General features: G+C 42.6%; 1 non-coding gene across 1 annotated transcript; it reads left to right on the plus strand.

Annotated features, from left to right (window-relative positions):
* Positions 1-669: 669 nt before the first annotated feature.
* TRNAW-CCA (transfer RNA tryptophan (anticodon CCA)) lies at positions 670-741 on the plus strand. The gene has a single exon. It is a non-coding gene; the product is annotated as a tRNA-Trp (tRNA).
* The last annotated feature ends 20344 nt before the right edge of the window (positions 742-21085 follow it).

The raw sequence follows: 21085 nt of genomic DNA on the forward strand, positions 1-21085 counted from the left end.
GGGGTGAAAGGAGGGAGAAAGGAATGGGAGTAAGGGAGGGAGACAGGGACAGGCAGGTAGGGGAAGGGAAATGAAGTGAGGGAGGGAGGAAGAAAGGAGAGTTGATTTTGCGCAGGAATGTGGAGGTAGGGAGGGAGGGGAGGGAGATAAGCTGTCTCCCTCCTCACCCTGCCCACCACTATGTATTACCCTGCCTACCACCTTGCCTCACCCTGCCTACCACTCTGCATTATCCTGCCTACCATCCTGCTTTACCCTGCCCCACCCTACCGACCACCCTGCCTCACCTTGCTCATCCTGCCTCACCTTGCCTGGTAATCTGGGCGGTCATGAGAGGCAGGGGACTCATAGGACACACCAGTTACTTATATGGGCCAGGCATGACGCTGTAAAGGGGGCGCAGAGAGAGAGAGAGAGAGAGAGAGAGAGAGAGAGAGAGAGAGAGAGAGAGAGAGAGAGAGAGACTAGAAAACGAAGGAAGATTGAAAAGTAAAAATTAGCAGATATTATGGAAGAGAGAAATAAAGAAGCAAAAAGGAGCTTAAAAGAATTAATGTAGGGAAAACAGAGAGGGAAAAAAGGAAGTAGATAAAGAGAATTAGGAGGAGAATTAAAAGTTTCGTGGTCGGCTCTTGGACGACACACAGTATTATTTAGCGGTGAGTGAGTGGCCTCGTGGCGCAATGGTAGCGCGTCTGACTCCAGATCAGAAGGCTGGGTGTTCGAGTCACCCCGGGGTCAAGGGTCGTTTTAACTGGTAGGTGGGGGCGCCCATCATCCACCCACTTAGTGAGGCGGTACTCTGTTTTTCAGGGTAGCTCACTGAGTGGCAAGCGAAATGATTTCCTGTAAACCGGGAAATAATTTACAACGCCGGGTGGTAAGCTTATAACTAACCACGGCGTGTTCCCTATGTGACAAGAGGGTTGGCGGAGGGTTAGTGCCCCTCCACGGAAAACAAATAACTAAAAATGCGAACAAGAAGCCTCGGACCAGGACTGACCAACAGGTGACGACATAGGACCGAACAAAGGACATGGTAGGGATTGCGAGATGGAATATAAAGGGTGCAAATCATGAGGTGAAAGAGAGAGAGATTGTCCAGGTGCTTGAGGGTGGAAAAGTGGATGTATGTGGATTAACTGAAACTAAATGGCGAGGTGAGAGTGTTAGAGAATGGGAGTAAGAATGGGGTATATGCGCGGGAGTGGATGGGAATGAGAGGGCAAAAGGAGTGTGTGTGGTTGTGTGCAAGAGATGGAAAGAGAATATAAGAGAGTATGGATCAGTTGGCTCAAGGACTGTGTGGGTAAGATTGAAAGCTGGACAGCAAATGTGTGTGTGTGTGTGTGTGTGTGTGTGTGTGTGTGCGCCAACGGAAGATCGTGCAAGCAGAGTGAAAGAAGAGTTCAGGACAAATGTGGAAACGTGCATGGAAATGTTTGAAAGAAATGATAGAGTGTTTTTGATTGGAAACATGAATGGAAAAGTAGGGAATGTGAAGGTGGATGGAGTAGTTGGTGAGTGGGATGTGCATGCAGAAATGGATGAGAATGGCAGTGCCCTAGTGGACATTTGTGCCAGGAGGGGGTTGCTGATAACCAATACCCTCTTCAGGCACAAAATGATCCACAGGTACACGCGCCTAGTGATAAGAAGGGTGGATGGTGAACGGAATGAACGGAAGGCAATGATTGATTATGTGTGTGTGGATAATAGAATGAGATGTGTAATGGATTCAAAAGCATATAGAGGTTGGGGAAGTGGACTTTCTTAACACCACTTGGTGGTGGTGAGAGTCAAGGTTGAAATGAAGTGAAGGAATAGAAGAAGGGACGGACAGGAGGAAGTAGTTCTTACAAGGAGGGTGGAAAGGTTGCAACAGGATGGAAAAAAAGGCAAAATATAAGCGAGAAGTGGAGGAGCGATTGGGTAATTATGATTTGGAGCAGATGGGTGTGCAAGATAATCACGGAAGAAATCTGTGCAGATGTGAGGTGGTGTGTGGAGTGAAGAGAAGACGAAAGGGAGTGCAAGGAACAGCATGGTGGAAGGAAGAGACGAGACAGGCTGTGGCATTAAAGAAGAAGGCATATAGTAAGTACAGTAGATGAGAGACAGGGATGTGGAGGAAGTTCAGAGACAGAATAGAGAGTTATATGTAGAGAGGAAGAGAGAGGTGAAAAGATTAGTAAGGGAGAGTAAAAAGAGAGTAGATGAGGAATTTGGAAGGAATTTGAATGTAAAGTGAAGGGAATATAAGAAAATGTTCTGAAAAGAGGTAAAGAGAGTTAGACATGGTGTTAAAAATGCTACTTTGGGAGTGAAAAATAAAAATGGTAGATTGCTAGTGGAGAAGGGAGAAAAAGTTAGCAGATGGAGAGAATACTTTAAGGAATTTTTAAGCATAGAGAATGAAAGTAAAGCGAGTATAAGCGGCTGGGGAATGGCTGGGAGAAGAAGGGATGTGAGAAGAGAGGAAGAAATCAGTAGGATGAAAGTTGTGGCTGCAATGAAGAAAGTTAAAATGGGGAAAGACCCAGGAATTGATGGAGTGTGTGGTGAAATATTGAAGCATGGGGGAGAGATAGTAATATAATGAATGTGGAAGATGTGTAGACTAGCCTGAGAGGAAGGTAAAGTCCCGGAGGATTGGAACTCAGATATAATTATTCCCCTGTACAAAGGAAAGGGGGGAAAAGAAGTGTGTGGTAATCACTGGGGCATTTGTCTTCTTATTGTAATATGGTATATGGTAGGATACTTATTGACAGAGTTAGGGAAATAACAGAAGAATTAGTTAAAGAACAACAGGGAGGTTTAAGGAAGGGAAGAGGTTGTGTAGATCAGTTATTCATTCTTAAGTGTATAATGGAAAAGTTTCTAGAGAAAGGAGAGAAGTTGTATGCGGCCTTCATGGATTTGGAGAATGTATATGACAGGGTGGATAGACGAAGACTGTGGAAAGTATTGAAAGAATATACGGAGTAGATGGGAAGTTGTTGAATGCCGTGAAGAGTATGTATGAGGGTGCTAAGGCTGCAGAGAGTGTGGACAGTGAACTGAGTGAATGTTTGTATTTGAAGGTTGGATTGAAACAGGGATGTGTCATGTCTCCATAGCTGTTCAATCTGTGCATAGATGGGGTTATAAAAGAGATACAAGGTAGGGCAGTGGATGTTGGAGCGGCCCTAATGAGAGAGGTCAGTGTGTGGAAACTCCCTGTACTGTTGTTTGCAGATGATACTGTGTTAAGTGAAGACGAAGGGAAGCTGCAAGGCTTTGTGAATGAGTTTGGGAGAGTGTGTAAGAAACGGAGTCCAAAGGTGAGTGTAGGGAAGAGTAAAGTCCAAATGTGAATGTAGGGAAGAGTAAAGTTGTGGTCTTCGAGAGAAATGAAGTCACCGAATGTACAGTGAGGTTGGATGAGGAGAAAACAGAAATTATGATTGCGTTTGAGTACTTGGTTAGTTTGATGAGTAAGGATGGATGTTTAGAGGGTGAAGTGCTAGAAATGGTACGTCAAGGAAGAAAGGTTGCTGGTTCTTTGAAAACAGTGATAAGAAACAGGGAAGTGAGCATGGAAGTGAAAAAGCTACAGCATGACAGTATTGTGATACCAGCTCTAACGTATGGAAGTGAAGCTTGGACCTTGTTGGAGGGACACAAGTTAAGAGTGAGGGCAGTGGAAATGAGTTTTTTGAGAGGAGCATGTGTAGTCACATGGAGAGACAGACTGACAAATGAGGAAAGTGAAGAAGCGTTGTGGTGTGGATGTGGATGTGATAGGAAGCGTTAGGAGAAACACATTGAGGTGGTTTGACTATGTGGAGAGGATGAAGAGCAAAAGACTGACGAGGAGAATGTATGTGAGTGAGGTGGAGGGGGAGAGAGGGAGTGGGAGGCCAAGGATGAGATGGAGGGTTGGAGTGGAGAGGTATAATGAAAGAAGTGGTTGTGAGCTGGGAGCAGAGGAGTGAAGTGACTGGGGACAGGGCGACATGGAGGTGATATGTTTGTGGCCACCCCTTACGGGATTAAGGCGCCTGGCAATAGATAGATAGACAGAGTGAGTCTCAGGAGCTTGGGCAATAAGAGAAGTAAAGAATAAGCAACAGTAATGAATAAAGATAGTAGAAAAGTAAAGATAAAAAGGAAGAAAGCAGTGGGAGGAGTGGAGAGGGGAGGACCGAAATGGAGGGAAAAGAGAGGAGGAGGAAGGAGAGAGGGAGAAGAATGGGTGGGATGGAGGAGAGGGTAGGAGAAATGGAATAAGTTCACCTGACTTGTAGGAAGGAGAGAGAGAAATTGTAATGTGGGGCAGGTAGGGAAAAGGTTAAGGAGAGAGAGAGAGAGAGAGAGAGAGAGAGAGAGAGAGAGAGAGAGAGAGAGAGAGAGAGGATTAATAGTTATGCGTGGGTGGAAGTAATTGAATTAAGGGAGAGGGAGGGAAGGACGGGAGAGGGAAGGAGAGTTATGGTTTGGAAGGAAAGGGGGGAGGGGCGGCTGGAGGATAAAAAATGAGAGAGAGAGAGAGAGAGAGAGAGAGAGAGAGAGTGTGAAAATGTGTGGGGATGGATAGGAAGAGAGAAAGAATGAAAATAGTAATAATGGTGAGGGGAATCTTGGCATAAGTCAGCGAGAGGAAATAAGTTAAAATACTGCAGATTTCCAACAGAAGGGAATGCATGATGTTGTCCACACTGCTGCAGTACATATTACATACGTCTGTACATAGCGCCATGACGATGAATGACTATACGAGAACACAGGATGCCAGAGTTTATGTTTATATGGTTTGACATTTGACCACATAGAATCCCTCTAAGCCATCTAAGTCAAAAAAAAAAAAAAAAAGTTATCTGGGGGATACTGGCACAAGGAACAGTTCTGACAAATTTTTTAGGGAATTGGTGAAGAATTAACGAATGGGATCAAGGTGAAAAATGTTGGAAGAAATAAAGGAAAAAGAAAGACAGAAGAAAAGAAGAAAAATAGAGAAGAGGAAGAAGAAATGAGAAATAAATAAATAAAGAAGGAAAGAAAGAGAAACTGAGGGAATCCGGCAGGTGTCCGCACCATGGTGTAATAAACCTGAATATTACAGCTGGTGAGAGCTTAAAGGAAAGAAAGTCTAGAGTAAGAGGGAGGGGGGAGGGAAATTAAAGACAAGGAGAGAAATAAAATGGTAGGAATCAGGGGAGGGCGATGATAGAGATAAAGAGAAATGAAAGAGGAGAGAAATAATATCGTAGAAAGCAGAGGGAGGGCGGTAATGAAGATAAATTGAAATGAAGGACAGGAGAGAAATATACTCGTAGAACGGAGAAGGAGGACGGAACTAGAAATGAAGAAGTGAGAAAAATAGATGTGCTGTTGCCAAGATGCAATTCTGTGTGATATTGCCCAATCTGAGGAAATGCTGTGGGGAAATAATACCCAAGTTGGTGACATTGTCAGCGTACAGCAGCTGCACTTGATGCCACAGGCCTTCTTCCTTATAATGTCACTCTACCATGAGTGACATTATAAGAGCAGTATAACACGATTGTCCCTCAAATTAAAACCAATAACGGTCACATCTATCTACCTGTCTGTCCATTTATTTGTCTATCCATACCGGTTCTTTCCTTTTGATGCTTCCCATCTCTCTCTCTCTCTCTCTCTCTCTCTCTCTCTCTCTTTCAGATTTTACCTTTATCCAACCATTTTTCTTACCACTTTCCCCGTGTAGCTGTTTAGCTATTACCGAACTGTTTATCTACCTGGATACACTCCTTCTTCTCTTTCCTTCATTCACGTACTTTTGCCCTGCCTCCTTCCCCGCCTTCCCTCCCTCTCTCCTGTCCTCCCTTTCTTCCTCCCGCACTCAAAACTTTGCCTGGCTGCATGCGGTCTCCTGACAGAGAGAGAGAGAGAGAGAGTTATTTTCCCTTCTCACGTAAATATTTGTGAAATATCCTCCCCTCCCCTCCCACTGTTTTCCTTGACTCCTTCCCTCCCTCTCTTTTCTCTTCCTCGTTTTCAGTCCCCCTCTTCCTTTTCCTTTCCTTCTCCTCTCATCAGCATCCCTTATCTCTTCCTCCCTCTCTCGCTTTCCCATTCCTTTGTCATGATCCCTACCCTTCTTTCTCCTCCACTCTCCCTCTCATTCGTATCTTTCCTCCCTACCCCTTCGTTCCATCCCCTACCTTTCCCTGCTTCCCTGCCCTCCCATTCCACCCTCCCTCTCTTCTCCCCTTTCCTCCATCCATATTAATCTCCTCTTCCCTTTCTCTGGAACGACCCTCACTTCTGCTCACGCCCCTTCCCTCCCCTCTCTCTTCCCCTCCCCTCTCCTCCCCTCACCTCTAAGTTCTTCTTTTCCATCCTACTTTCTTTTTATCCTAATTAGTCCTAGACATTTTAGAATCCTTCTTCCGTACTTCTGTCCTTCCTTTACATCCTCCTCCCTGCCTTAACTGCTCACTTCCTTCCTTCATTAATTCCTTCCTTCCATCTTTTAATATTTTTCTCGATTTATATTTCTTTCTTCTCCCCTTGAGGAAGAAAGGAAGGGTGTGCTCGTGGGCGCATGCGCTCTGCAAATATTAGGTGAATATTTAAAGATTCCAAGCGCCCTTTGTCGTTATCGCTTATAATTCAGTTGCAGTGTCGGATACAGACTTATGTGGCTAGTAAAAATAATATTAACAGTAATGGCAATGACAGTAATAATAATTCAATCGTTTTCCTTCATTGATTCCTTCATTAATGTCTTTGTTTATGATCTTCCTGACTTACTGTCTTACCTTTATTCCATTTTTCTTTTCTTCCTGCTTTTATTGCTTACTTGTCTTCTTTATTTATTGTAATCTTTAACTGTTACCTTTCTTTTTTTTTTTTGTAGCTTTTCCTTCATACTTAAAGTCATCGTCTTTTCTTTCTTGCCTTCTTTCCTACTTTCATTCAGTTATTATTTTCTTGGGTCTTTCTTCCCTGCCTGTTTGTCGATCCTTCTTCCTTCCTGCTTTAATTCTTCCCTGCTCCCCATTTGTCCTGCATTCCTTCTTTTGTCTTTACAGTCCTCACTTTCTTCCTGCCTCCTGTACCCTCTCCAACCTCCTCCGTCTCTCCCACCTTCCCTCATTTTTCCATTTCCTTCTCCCGTCTTACTCTTTCCCCTCTTACTCTTCTTATCTCCCTTCCCTCGTTACTCATCCCCTCTCCATCTTCCGTCCAACCCCTTTCCCTCCTTCCCCGTCCCTGTCCTCCTCTCCTCCCTCTTCCCTTGCCTCTCCCCCACTTCTCTTCCCCCTGTCCCCTCCCTCACCTCTCCCCCTCACCCCCCTTCCTCTCCCTCGCTGCTCCCATCCTCCTCTCTACACCTTTTCCCTTTTACTGTCACTCTCACCTCTCATCCTGTAACCTTTCCTCTTCCTCAGTCCTTTTCCCTCACTCTCATTCCTAATCTTTCCCTCACGCTTATCTCTCCTTCCCTCTCCCCTTTCTCCTTTCTCTTCCCCTCTCCTTTCCCCTTCTCTCTCCCAGTTCCCTCTTCTCTCCTTCCCCTACTTATACCCTTTCCCTGTATCTTTCCGTCTCTCCTCTTTTGTCTTTCCTTTTCTCCTCTCCTTCTCTCATTCCTTCTCTCCTCGACTGTCTTTCAGTCTCGGTGTGCACCTCCTGCTTCTCCCTCCAGGCTGTGGGTTAGGCAGGCCACAGTTAATTGCATTACATTCTTCAAGCCATAATGAGGCGGTGATGAGGCCAGGAGGAGCAGGAGGAGGAGGAGAAGTGGTGGTGATGATGATGATGGTGATGGTGGTAGTGATTATGATGATAATGAGGAAGAGGAAGAGAGTGGTGAGAAGAGAACGATAACGATGGTAGTGATATGACGATAAAGGAGAAAGAGCTGAGAGTAGGCATGTGTGTTTAGTAAGGAGGTCAGGTGAGCTGAGAAATGAGAAGACGAAATAATATTAGATGTAGAAAGAAGAAAGACGAAACAAGACTAGGAAGAGCAATGATGATGATAATAATAATAATAATAATAATAATAATAATAATGATAATATAATAATAATAATAATAATAATAATAATAATAATAATATTATTATTATTATTAAAATTATTATTATTAACAACTAGAACACCATAAAAATGTCCAAGGACAATTTTGATAAAGAGAAACTTTCCACAGCCATTGCCTACTAGAAGCTATACTATAAAGGTACCTTGAGGCCAAGGTCACTGATCTTGTGCATGTTTCCTTAGGTCATCACATTCTGTAAGTCCACCAAATTTGCTGGCTGTAGCTTAATCTTTCGTGGAAAATTATGTGACATGCAAGATATCCGGAAGAGTCCCAATTTTTTACCTCAGGCAATCTCAGAGAATAGTCAACCGATTGGAACCATACCCTTTCAGCATTGCGTCCGCCTTAAGGCTACATTGTAGTAAAATTTCAGCTTCCTAACATAGGTGGTTCTTGATATAACCCGACTGACCCACTTTTCTGTGTGCTGAACGATATCCGGATATCCGGAAGACGGATTGCCAGTGAATTTGGCCAAAAGAAGCAGACTAAGTTGATGAAGTTTTAAGACTCTAAGCTATATAGCCTTTGAAAAAATGCAGTTTTAATATAAATACTACTACTACTACTACTACTACTACTATTACCACCACTACTACTACTACTACTACTCCTGCTACTACTCCTGCTACTACTACTACTAATAATAATAGTAGTAGTAGTAGTAGTCGTAATAATAAATAGTATTGGCAAAAACAAGAATACTTCCCACAGGGATGTGGGAAGTTTTAATAATAATAATAATAATAATAATAATAATAATAATAAAGTTGCTTATAACTAGAACAACGTAAAATTGTCCAAGGACAATTTTGATAAAAACTTCCCACAGCCATTGCCTACTAGAAGCTGAGCTATAAAGGGACCTTGAGGTCACAGTCACTGATCTTGCACATGTCACCTTAGGTCATCACTGTTTATAAGCCCAGTACACTTGGTGACTCTATCTTTAATCTTGCATGGAAAATTAGGTGACATCCTAAATATCTGGAAAAGTCCCAATTTTTAACCCCGGCTGTCTCTGAGAATATTCAACCAATTGGAACCATACTCCTTTCTGCATTGCATCCGTCTTAAGGTTATGTTGTGGTAAAATTTCAGATTCCTATCATAAGCGGTTCTTGAGACAGCGTGGCTGATTCACACTTCCGTGTTCCGGATAATATCCAGAGATCCAGTTGATGGATTGCCACCATATTTGGCCAAAAGAAGTGGACAGCTATCCGACTAAGTTGACCAAGCTTGAAGGTTCTAGGCCAAATAGCCTTTGAAATATCACAATTTTAAAAGTCGAGAGGCAGTTACTGGAGCGCATGTCTCCGACAACATAATTTGGGTTTTGTAAAAAGTGTTTTCCGGATCCAAAATCTGCAACATGATTCGGATCGGTCCCTAAAGTTAATTGATTTTTCCTTGGGGTATGGGCTGTCTACCCACCAAAATTGGTCCAAATCCTTTTAGTTTCTGAATAATTGTGCCAACAGAAAAACAAATAGGGGTGAAAACATACTCTCCTTGTTGAAGAGAATAGCTAATAATAATAATAATAACAATAATAATAATAATAACAGTAATAATAATAATAATAATAATAATAATGATAATAACAATAAACAATAATAATAATAATAATAACCAGAATGGCACTCAGTAGAGTACATACCACCGCCAAGGCCCAACGTGCAGTTCCTTTTAATTCAATGCAACATTCACTGAAAAATTTACGAAAATGTGGAAAAACGCCGTATCTCGCGGTGAAAAATATTCCTGGATCCGCACCTTTATACAGACCCGCACCAAAATTTAATGGAGTCTATTCTGGGCCAGGGCCCATTCTTCTACCTAGTTTCGTGGAAATCCGTCCAGTAGTTTTAGTGTAATCTTGCTCACAAACCAGCCAACGAACCAACAAACAAACAGACAGGGGTGAAAACATAACCTTCTTGGCGGAGATAATAATAATAATAATAATAATAATAATAATAATTTTGACAAAAAACAAGAAAACTTCCCACAGGGATGTGGGAAGTTTAAATAATGACGATAGTAAAGGAAGAAGAAGAAGAGGAGGAGGAGGAATACAAAGGCATACAATGAAAGCAAACAGCAACAGACCTTATGGTTCTTTCGAGGCTGTTTGTTACAGAGTAGACTATGACTACGAGATCTACTTCTACATGCTGAAGGATAAGGATAGCAAAGCAAGAAGGCTTCCCCCGCCCCCAAACCCTCCAGTTAAAATTGGCAGGAAAAAGTGAGGACCACCACGCAGCATGGAAAAACTGACATGGATAATTCATGGGAAAGACTGAAAAAGAAAAGTTAGCTACATTTTGTAATACTTTATGTACAAGCTACCAGTCTGAATAACCTGAATGAGATGTAAAAAAGTAAAATGAATAATCATATAAATAACTAAGGCGTGGCATTATGTACGCCTACGTTGAGTTGACGGGGCGTCTGTTGAAACAGCGTGGAAATTGCACTGTGTGAAGGAGGAGGAGGAGGAGGAGGAAGGTGAGAGCAAAAAAAAAAAAAAAAAAAAAAAAAAGGATGAGGAATGTGGAGAGAAGAGATAATGAAAACAAAGAAGAAAGAATTAGACGATGAGGAGAGAGAGAGAGAGAGAGAGAGAGAGAGAGAGATCAGAATGGACGAAAAGGAGGTGGCGGAGAATGACAGCTGAATGACACTGGTATTATATTGCCCCTCTCTCTCTCTCTCTCTCTCTCTCTCTCTCTTTCTTAATACATAGATGAAATATATAGTCATGAGATATATGAAAATATATTATAAATAAATATATAAAAAATCATAAGTAAAAATTCTTTGTTGTAATAATCCCTTCATCACGATGACAAGAACATTCAGAATTTCATCCTTCCTCTGATGACCCCCCCTTTCTTTTTTTCTTTTTTTTTTTTTTGTAATAATACCATGGGACAGGTTTATTCAGTTCATGGTAGACTTTTGCAGCCTCGGGGCCACACAGCCTTCACAGCACACATACACTTCAGGCAAAGTACTGAACTTGTGTGAGGGGTTAGTGACCTGACCACCACGGATTTATTGTGCTGTGATGAGATTGGAATGCCTTTAAATCATCACTGATGCAATCCATTAATACTGGATAATTTGGCTTACAGTGTATATTAATATTCTTGTGTGTGTGTGTGTGTGTGTGTGTGTGTGTGTGTGTGTGTGTGTGTAGTTTTCAAACACCTCGGTAAGAAACCAAGCATCAAAACTTTACTCGATCGTGATATCGTCTTCATTATGTACTTTACTGTACTGTACACGCGTGTCTAAAACTGGTATGATAGTCGCTGTCATCACTACTACTGCCATAACTACCACCATTGTCATCACGACCACTACCATAACTACCATTACTATGCCATAGCCACCATCACCACTGCCACAGCTGTCACAGCCATCACCACCGCTACTACAAGGCCACCACCACCACCACCATCACCACTCCCAGAACCGCCACCACTAACACCAGCATTACTACCAGGACCACAAACACTACCAGCACTGCTACCACAACCACTACCACACCACAGCTTCCGCCACTACCACAACAACAACTACCACTATCACCGTCACCAAAAATATCACTATTACCACAGTAGCCACCAACATATCACAAATACCACCATGATTTCCTCCACTACCACTACTACCACAATCACAACCACATTTACCATCACCACCACCACCACCACCAGGAAGTAGGAACTGGTGTTATAAATAGTGAGGGAATGAGAAAGCGTGTTATGATGCCATTTACACCTGCTAACTTTAGCCATATCATGAACAGAATGATACCGTTATTACGTTATTATGTATGGTTAACAAAGGAAGGCATTATCAGTCATCAGCCAACATCCATCCACTGCAGGATAAAGAACACTCTCAGTGCAGTCTTCACTCTGAGTTATTGGTAGAATTTTCTGTCATATAATATCTATCTATCTATCTGTCTATCAGTCTATCTATTCATCTATCTGTCTATCTATATAGATAGATAGATAGATAGATGGATGGATGGATAGATAGATAGATAGATGGATGGATAGATAGATAGATAGATAGATAGATAGATAGATACATACATATAGATAGATAGATACATACATACATACATATAGAAAGATAGATAGATAGATAGATACATACATACATACATACATATAGATAGATAGATATAATATTGGTTTCTTCATATCATTCGTAACGTAATTAAATATTTATACATTTAACCCTTTGGCTGCGATACACTGACTTTATTTTATTCCGGATAATGTCAGACGGTTTAATTTTTCAGCTGAGAGAAACCAACAACAAGAAAAAGGTGAAAACTATATCCATTATAATATAACCCTGAATCCCATGACGTAACAGACTATGAGAGTTGTCAGCGGTAGTATTAATACTGTCATATTCCGATGGCTTATTCCTCTGAACAATATAATTATAGCGTTAGTTGGAATAACACTTGTAAGTTGTTCCCACGAAGACAGTTGAGTCAGGCATTGTAAGATTTTTTTTTTTCTGATATCTGGGTTTTAAAGTAATGAGAAAACAATGTACAATGGATGTAATAAAAAAAAATCAACATAAAGAACAGGTTTAGTCGGTGTGTGAACTTAGAGAGAGAGAGAGGTGAAGTTTGCTTCATCAGGTCCTGACTCAGACGTAGCTAGAGAGAGAGAATGAGTCGAAGTGCGGTGACAAAGGAAGAAAAGAGTGAATGATGATGAAGGTGGGAGGGAGGATGGAAGTGACGGAGGTAACAGAGAGGAAATGAGCAGGAAAGGAGGTATAGAAGATAAGAGAGTGAAGAAGTTGAGAGATGAAGAAACTGAGTATGAAGGGAAAACGAGGTAGGGAGAGGATGGAGATGTAGATGAAAGAAGCTGCAGGACCTGAGATGCAACGAGAATGAGAGAAGAAGATGAATGTGAAGGTAAAGGGACGAGGAGGTGGGGTAAATAAGTGCGAATGGTGAGGGATGGTGAAGCTAACAGGAAAAGGAGAAGAAGAAAAAACTCAGCAAAAAAGAGTGATAAGGTAAGGAAGCAGAAAAATGGGAGGAAGAAAGGTAGGGGCAAGAAAAGGAAAGAGGAAGCAAGGATTGTGAAACGGAAGGATGAGGCAGAGAGGAGCAGAGAGGAGGAAGGGAGAGCAGGAAAGGAGGGTAGATAAAATGGGTTACTGTAGGGAAAAAGCCAAGAGAGTCAAAAAGGAGAGATAAGGTGGGGAGACAGGAAAGGGGGGCTGTGGGAAGAAAAAAAGGAGAGTGAGGTAAGAAAGAAGAAGAAAGTGAAGCAAGATACAGGAAGGAAGAAGAAAGGGAGGGAGAAAGGGATGGATGAAGCAGAGGGACAAAGATGAGGTAGGAAGGAAGAGAGGGATGAGTGGGGTGGGAAGGAAGAAGGAAGGGAGAAAAAAGAAGAAAGGGATGAAATAGGAAGAAGAAAGAGACGGATAATATAGAGAGGAAGAAGAGCGGGAAGGAGAAATGGAGGGAGTAGATAGAGAGGAAGAAGAAAGGGAAGGAGAACAGACAACTTGTCTGAAGTGGTCCTGAAGAGATGTGGAGGGGGTCCTTTAGAGAACTGGCAAAGCGGTAAAGGGCAGAGGTAGGGGTGGGGTAGAAAGAGAGAGGGAGGGAAAAAAGGAGAGAAGACGGTGTGGAAAAGGAAAGGTAGCAAAGAGTGTGGGAAGGAAGGAAGGACGGAATGAGAGGGGAGAAGACGAAAGGGAGAGGAGGAAAAAACAATGATAGGAGAAAAGGTACAGAAAGGAGGAGTGAGTTGGGACGGGAAGAGGAAGGAGTAAAGAAGGAGAGAGGAGGAGGTTAGAAGGAAGGAGGGAAGGAGCAAAAAGGGAGGGAGAATAGAAGAGAGAAGGAGGAAAGAAGGAAGGGTGGAGGAAAGGAATAAAAAGAGAGAGAGAAGGGGCGAAAAAGGAAGGGAGGAGAGAAAAGCAATGAGAGAGGGAGGGATGGAGAGAATTTGGGAGGACGGAAGGAAAAAAGTGGTGGAGAGAGGAGGAAAGGAGGAGGGGGGGGAAGAAGGCAAGATGGAAGGAAGAAGTGGTGGAGCACAGGAGGGAGAAAGACGGGGAGAGGAAGGAAGACGGGAGGAAGGAGGTAAAGAGGAAATGGGAAATGGATGGTGGAAAGAGGGATGGTTGGAATGATACAAAAACTGCTTCCTAAACACGTAAAATTAAAATACACCTACACCCCTAGTATGTCAGGATAGTATAAATAAGGCGACATTTATCACCATCACTAACATCTTTCAACATAAACCATGCAGCTACACCGTCACTGTTTTCTGTTTCACCTACAGTACTATCTCGGCTAAATCTCTTCTTGTCTTACTAACTACCCTGTTAAAAGAGAGAGAGAGAGAGAGAGAGAGAGAGAGAGAGAGACGTTCGTCTCAGCAGTTACTTCAGCAAACAAGGGATGAGGCTATGGCACACCTAATGTCTGACTTGGCTCGTATCTCTGACTGGGGTAAATATAATCTGGTTGTTTTTAATGCATCAAAGACTCAATTTTTACGCCTATCAACCCGACAAAATCTTCCACAGGTATACCCACTAATGTTTAATAATATTCAGCTTAATCCTGCATCATCCTTGAACATGCTAGGGGTTTCATTCACTCGGGACGTTTCTTGGAAAGATCATATTACATCTCTTGTAAAATCTGCTTCCAAGAGATTAGGTTTGCTGAGCCGACTCCGTTCCTTCTTTACCTCTTTCACAATTGTTGACTTTATACAGGGGATTTATCCACCCCTGTGTGGAGTACAACTCTCATGTGTGGGGAGGTTCCCCACACACAGCTTTTCTCAAGACGGTGGAGTCAAAGGCTTTTCGTCTCATTAACTCTCCTCCTCTTACTGACTCCCTTCAACCTCTGTCTCTTTGTCGCACTGTTGCATCTGTATCTCTTTTCTATCGCTACTTCAATGGTCACTGTTCCTCTGAACTATCTGCATGCATTTCTCCACCTCTACGACGGGAGTGTAGCACCCGTCTAGCAGCAAACTGTCATCCTTTTCTGTCCAACACTCTAGTGCAAGAGTTAACCGTTACTCTCAGTCCTTCATCTATGCAACAGGTCAACCCTGGAACTGTCTCCCTCTGTCTGTATTTTCTGCTTCCTATGATCTCCAGTCTTTCAAAAGCAGTGTGTCCAGGCATCTCGAAATGATCGGATCTTGAATTTGGCTCTCTTGTATTTTATTTTTCTCTTGGAAGGAAGAACAATTGCGGGCCCGCGGCCTTTGGTTCCTTCTTCCTCGCATAAAAAAAAGGGGGGGGGGAGCAGAGTGAAAATATGGTAGAGGAAGAGGAAGGGAAGTGCAGGGATGTCGGAAGGGAGGAGGAAGGAAACAAAGATGGTAGGTAGGTAGAGAGGGAATGGAAGAAGAAGAAGGGGTTAACAAGAAAATGGAGCTAAGCTGGTGCAGAGAGAGATGAGACAGGAAGGAAGGAGGGAGGAAGGCAGGAGGAAAGAAGGAATCAAGTGTGAGAAGCAAGAGAAAAATAATAAATGAACAAGAAGAAGAATTAAATAGTGAGAAAGGATAAAGGACAGGAAAATGGAAATAAATGAAAAGAAAAAGGGTGGAAAGAAAGGAACAAAGACCAGAGAGAGAGAGAGAGAGAGAGAGAGGGAGAGGGAGAGAGAGAAAGAGAGAGAGAGAGAGAGAGAGAGAGAGAGAGAGAGAGAGAGAGTAATTTACAGCACTAAGATAACAGATATGCAGTCCCACACATACATATATACATATACATACTCACGCTATCACTTAATATGCCTGCCTGTCTAATTCTGTATATATCATCACTTAATATGCCTGCCTATCTAATTCTGTATATACTGTCACTTAATATGCCAGCCTATCTAATTCCTTATCTACCATACCAAACTCCTCTCTCCCATTTGTATCCTAGTTTCCTGTGTATCTCTGTATATGGCACTATTTCTGCTTTACATACCTATTAATTAACCTGGGCAATTAGAAGGCACAACAAGTCTATATTCATGCTGCTGCCGGACCACCTGGTAAGGGTAGTAAGAGCTTTGTATAAACACACTCTCTCTCTCTCTCTCTCTCTCTCTCTCCCTATCTATCTGTCTCTGTCAGTTTCTATCTATGTGTGTCTATCGATATATCAGTGTATCTGTCTGGTCGCTGAGGAAGACTGGAAACAAAATATTGATAATGAGAGAGAGAGAGAGAGAGAGAGAGAGAGAGAGAGAGAGACTGAATGAATGCGTAGGTGTAGAGTTACGCAGCACCACATAGGTAGATACCAAGACTCAACCCCCCCTCACCCCCCGGGACCAGGGTGGGGTGGTCTGGTACCCATCTGCATGTTATAGGAGAGAGAGAAAGAGAGAGAGAGAGAGCCGGAGTAAACCTACGTGAAATTTTAATAGACCTTCCACCACTAAGGGCCCTTCAGACTCCCTTACCCCCTCCCCCCTCTGCCCTTCACATACCCCTCCCTGTATATACACTTGCCTCGCTCCCTCCCCCCCCTATCGCTCTCTTACACACACACACACACACACACAGTCTCTCTCTCTATCTGTTTATCTATCGGTCTGTATCTCTCTGTCAGTCTGTCTGTCTGTCTTTCTGTCTATCTTCATTCCATGTGTCACCCTTCAGTTTTACATCCTCCTCTCCTGCCTGTCCCTCACCCACACTACATATTCTTCTCCACCGTTGCCTTACCATACTTTACTCCAAACTCATCAAACATATCAGAGTCATTGCCTGCCCTGCAGTAGACCGCCTCCTGTACACGAATAGATGTGTTACTGTCTGCATTTATTCAGACTCTTTTTTTAATTTACCTTCTCTCCATTTTTTCCCTGTTTCCTGTCGCTATATCTCTCCCCAACTTTTCCTCCCTTTCCATCCACACATTTCTCAACATCCTTCCTTCCATCCCCTTCTCTCCCTCGTACCCCCCCTGTTTCCTTCCACTCCCATCTCCCTTTCCTCACCCTCCCTCCTTCATCCTCTCCCTAGTCATATAGGACCGTGTTCAGCAACCCTCCTCTCGCCACCATCCCTCATCACTGCAAACAGCTCATTCATACAGTCCGTCATAAGGGGCAGGCAGGGCACAATGGGGAACCACGAGAGGGGAAAAAAGCGGGAGAAAAGGAGGGAGGGCTCAAGGAAGGTTGAAGGAGTGGCGAGAACGAGGAGATGGATGGAGAGAGAGGTGTTAAGGAACTTTGGAGAGAAGGAGGGGTGTAATAAAAGATGGAGAAAGGAGTACACAGGTATAAAAGTAAAGCAACAATAGATATTCGTCCTTTCGAAGTTACTTGTTATAGGGTAGGTTATAATAAGGTATCTAATCTGTGAATAAACAACAAGAAAGGAAAGAAAAAAAGTCTGGAAGAGACAAGAGGGACCTCTGTGCAGTAGAGAAAAAATGTCTGTTCGGATTGGAGGGGTTGCAAGTAACTTTCATTAAATTTTCCCTACCAGTAGGCTCTCCTGTACCGAATAAAATAGTTTAGATACAGTAAGAACTACAGCCCCCCTCCAGGGGGGATATCACACCAGCCGCGAGCCGATACATACCTAGCGCAGCTCGGAATCTGACCTTGACCTTGACCTACTTTCACCAATTTCGAACCCGTAGAGAGATTTTCATCCAAAATATACACCCGTAAGATTTTGGGATGATATCTGGAGCGGCTGCGATGTTATTGTGATAACAGACACACAGACCTTGACCTACTGTCACCAATTTCGAACTCGTAGGAGATTTTCATCCCTACTGCACACCTGTAAAATTTTGTGAAGATATCTTGAGCGGTTGCGAAGTTATCGTGCTAACAGACACACAGACTAACGGACAAACAGGAAACAACGCTTGTAGGAGATATTCATCCCTACTACTTACCTGTAAAATTTTGTGATGATATCATGAGCGGTTGCGAAATTATTGTGGTACTCGTGACAGACAGACAGGCAGACAGACCTTAATCTACTTTCACCAATTTCGAACTCGTGATCGATTTTTTCCCTATTACACAACTGCAAAATTCAGTGATGATATTTTGGGCGTTTGCGAAGTTATCGTGCTAACACACACACACACACACACACACACACACACACACACACACACACACACATTGAAAACAATACCAGCTTCGCTATCGTGGCTGGTGATAACTCATAAAAATATGTCACTGTGTTGAAAGTGTTAAAGATGATCCCACCAGCAGTCCTTATGGTACCCCACCTGCAGTTTCTTGCGTCTGGTTCCTACCCTGTGTGTGTGTGTGGGTGTGTGGGTGTGGGTGTGTGTGTGTGGGCGTGTGTCGGTGACACTGAGATGTTGTTGAGTCATATTAAAGAATGTTGTAGAATGACAGGTTAGCAGATTGATTGGTAGGTACAGCAATAGGCAGCAGAGTAGGTTGGTGAATAGGCCGTAGTGTATCTTTAAGTACCGTAGGACAGTTTGTTGGTAGGTAGGTAGTGCAGTATATTAATGCCCTGGATAGTAGGTGGGAATATAGTGTAGTGTTAAGTAAGTATGAATATTGGTAGGTAAGTAAGCAGTAGGTTTTATAGACTGGTAAAAAAGTTGATAGGTTAGGAAACAGTACGTATAGATGTAGGTAGGTAAGTAGTATAGTATGCAGGTAAGTAGGAAGGTTAGTAAATGGATAGAACAAGTTACGGGCAGATTGGACAGTTGGTTAACAGTACAATATTTAGATAGGCAGGATTGTTAGATAGGTAGATGAATGAGCAATATAGAGAATAGAAGGTTGGTTGGAAGCTGAGAAGACAGGTTGGTTGGGAAAGAGGGTAGGCAGTTGGAAAGTTATTTGTAGGACACCAGAGAGGACGATAGGTAAGCAGGTAAGGGAGAGAGAGAGAGAGAGAGAGAGAGAGAGAGAGAGAGAGATGTGTTAGCTTACCTGGGTTGTTCAGCAGATAGACAAACAGATAGGTTGATAGTGTGGTATAGGTAGAAAGATAAAAAGATTGTAACGTGGTTGTTTTTCAGGTCGTGAGAGAGAGAGAGAGAGAGAGAGAGAGAGAGAGAGAGAGAGAGAGGTGAGCACTTAGAGACCAGTGATCCCCGGTAACTTGAGAATGATCATATCCTGAGCTGCATTATCCTCCTCCCTCTCTCCCCCTTTTTTCCCCCTTTCTTACTCTTTTTTTTTTTCCTCCATCTCTCCTTCTCTACGTTTCTGTCTGTTCTCTTCCCTTCTCTTTTCTTCACTTCTTTTTCTTTCTTCTCTTCCTTCTATGTTTTTTCTCTTCATTCTCATCTTTCTACGTTTTTTTTCCTCTTCTTTCTCTTTCTTCTACGTTTCTCTTCCGTTCTTCTCTTCTCTTTTCTTCTTTTGTCCATCTCTCTCTTCTACTTTTCTCTTCTCATCTCTTCTGTCTGTCTACGTTCTCTCTCTCTCTCTCTCTCTCTCTCTCTCTCTCTCTCTCTCTCTCTCTCTCTCTCGGAAACTAAAGAAAATTGACTTCAAGGAGTTATTGTGAACGAACTTTGGGATTAGGCATCTGTAAGCTACATAGGTAGATGAATGGTAGAAAAATGATAAACTGACAGACTGATTGATTTTTTTTTTTTTTATAGCTTATTAAATCTGAGAGAAAGTTCTTGACACACACGCAGAGAGAGAGAGAGAGAGAGGTTTCATTTGTATTTTATCCAGCTTATCCAATCCCCGAGAGAGAGACAGTTGTATTAAGTCTCTGTGCTCAATTTAAGTTCCTAGAGCTGCCCCATCCCACTACTGGCACAGTTATGCCGAGTTGTGATGAGCTTCATGTCCACAAGTTAATTGAAAAAGAAAAGAGTGAGAGACGTGTTAAAGAAACTGTGAGTCGTGTGATTGTCTTGTTTTGTGACTGGTTAGTGATGAATGGTGAAGGGTGGGTTAATTATCGTACGTCTCGCGAGGCGGTAATGTAATCGTCTGCATACGTGTGTGCGTGTCTGTGTTTCTGTGTGTGTGTCTGTTTGTTCCCAAAATATCACAAAATCAAGAGGGCAAATTGTATCGAAACATTTTTGGGCAGTATCCCAGTATATATAGCTTGTTGGTTAAAAATTTTGGCGAAGCTGCGATGATACACCTCCGATTACCAGGGCATTATTGATCTAGTTTTTTTTTTTTTTTAATGAAAGTAAAGAGACAGTCAAACGCAAGGGGCGAAATCTCAAGACTTTTTTTTTTTTTTTTTTCGTTATCGCCCGCCTAGCCAGGCAACAATATAATTTGCATCTATGTGTGTGTGTCTGTGTGGTACCAGTCTCTCAAAATCAAGTGGGCGATTTGTATTCAGACTTTGTGGGCAGCATCCCGCGATATGTGACTTGTTGGTTAATGGTTTTGGCGAAGCTGCGATGATATGTCTCCGATTGCTTTTTTTTTTTTTTTTTTTTTTTTTTTTTGACGGAACGTAAAGAGACAATGAAACGAAGCTGGTGAAATCCTAATACTTTTTTTTTTTTTTTTCGATTTTGTTATCACCTACCTAGCGAGGCGATAATGTAATCGCCTGAATCTGTGTATGTGTGTGTGTGTCTGCGTGTGTCTGTGTGTGTCTGTGTTACCAAAATTTCTCAAAATCAAGTGGGCTATTTGTATCCAAATTTTGTGGGCAGTATCCCAGGATGTGTGGCTTGTTGGTTAGTAATTTTGGCGAAGCTGCGATGATATTCGTGGCTTGTTGGTTAATAAAATTGGCGAAGCTGCAACTATATGTCTCTGACTGCCAGAGGATTATTGTTCTAATTTATTAGTGATGACGGTTGATATGCATTCGTGAGCGAATGTTTAGCCTGATGGAAGGCTTGTGTGGGGTGGGATTGTGGTGTGTGTGTGTGTGTGTGTGTGTGTGTGTGTGTGTGTGTGTGTGTGTGTGTGTGTGTGTGTGTGTGTGTGTGT

Source organism: Coenobita brevimanus, chromosome 58 (assembly GCF_032717465.1).
Source record: "Coenobita brevimanus isolate Jiangsu-jjx chromosome 58, ASM3271746v2, whole genome shotgun sequence".
NCBI lineage: Eukaryota > Metazoa > Arthropoda > Malacostraca > Decapoda > Coenobitidae > Coenobita > Coenobita brevimanus.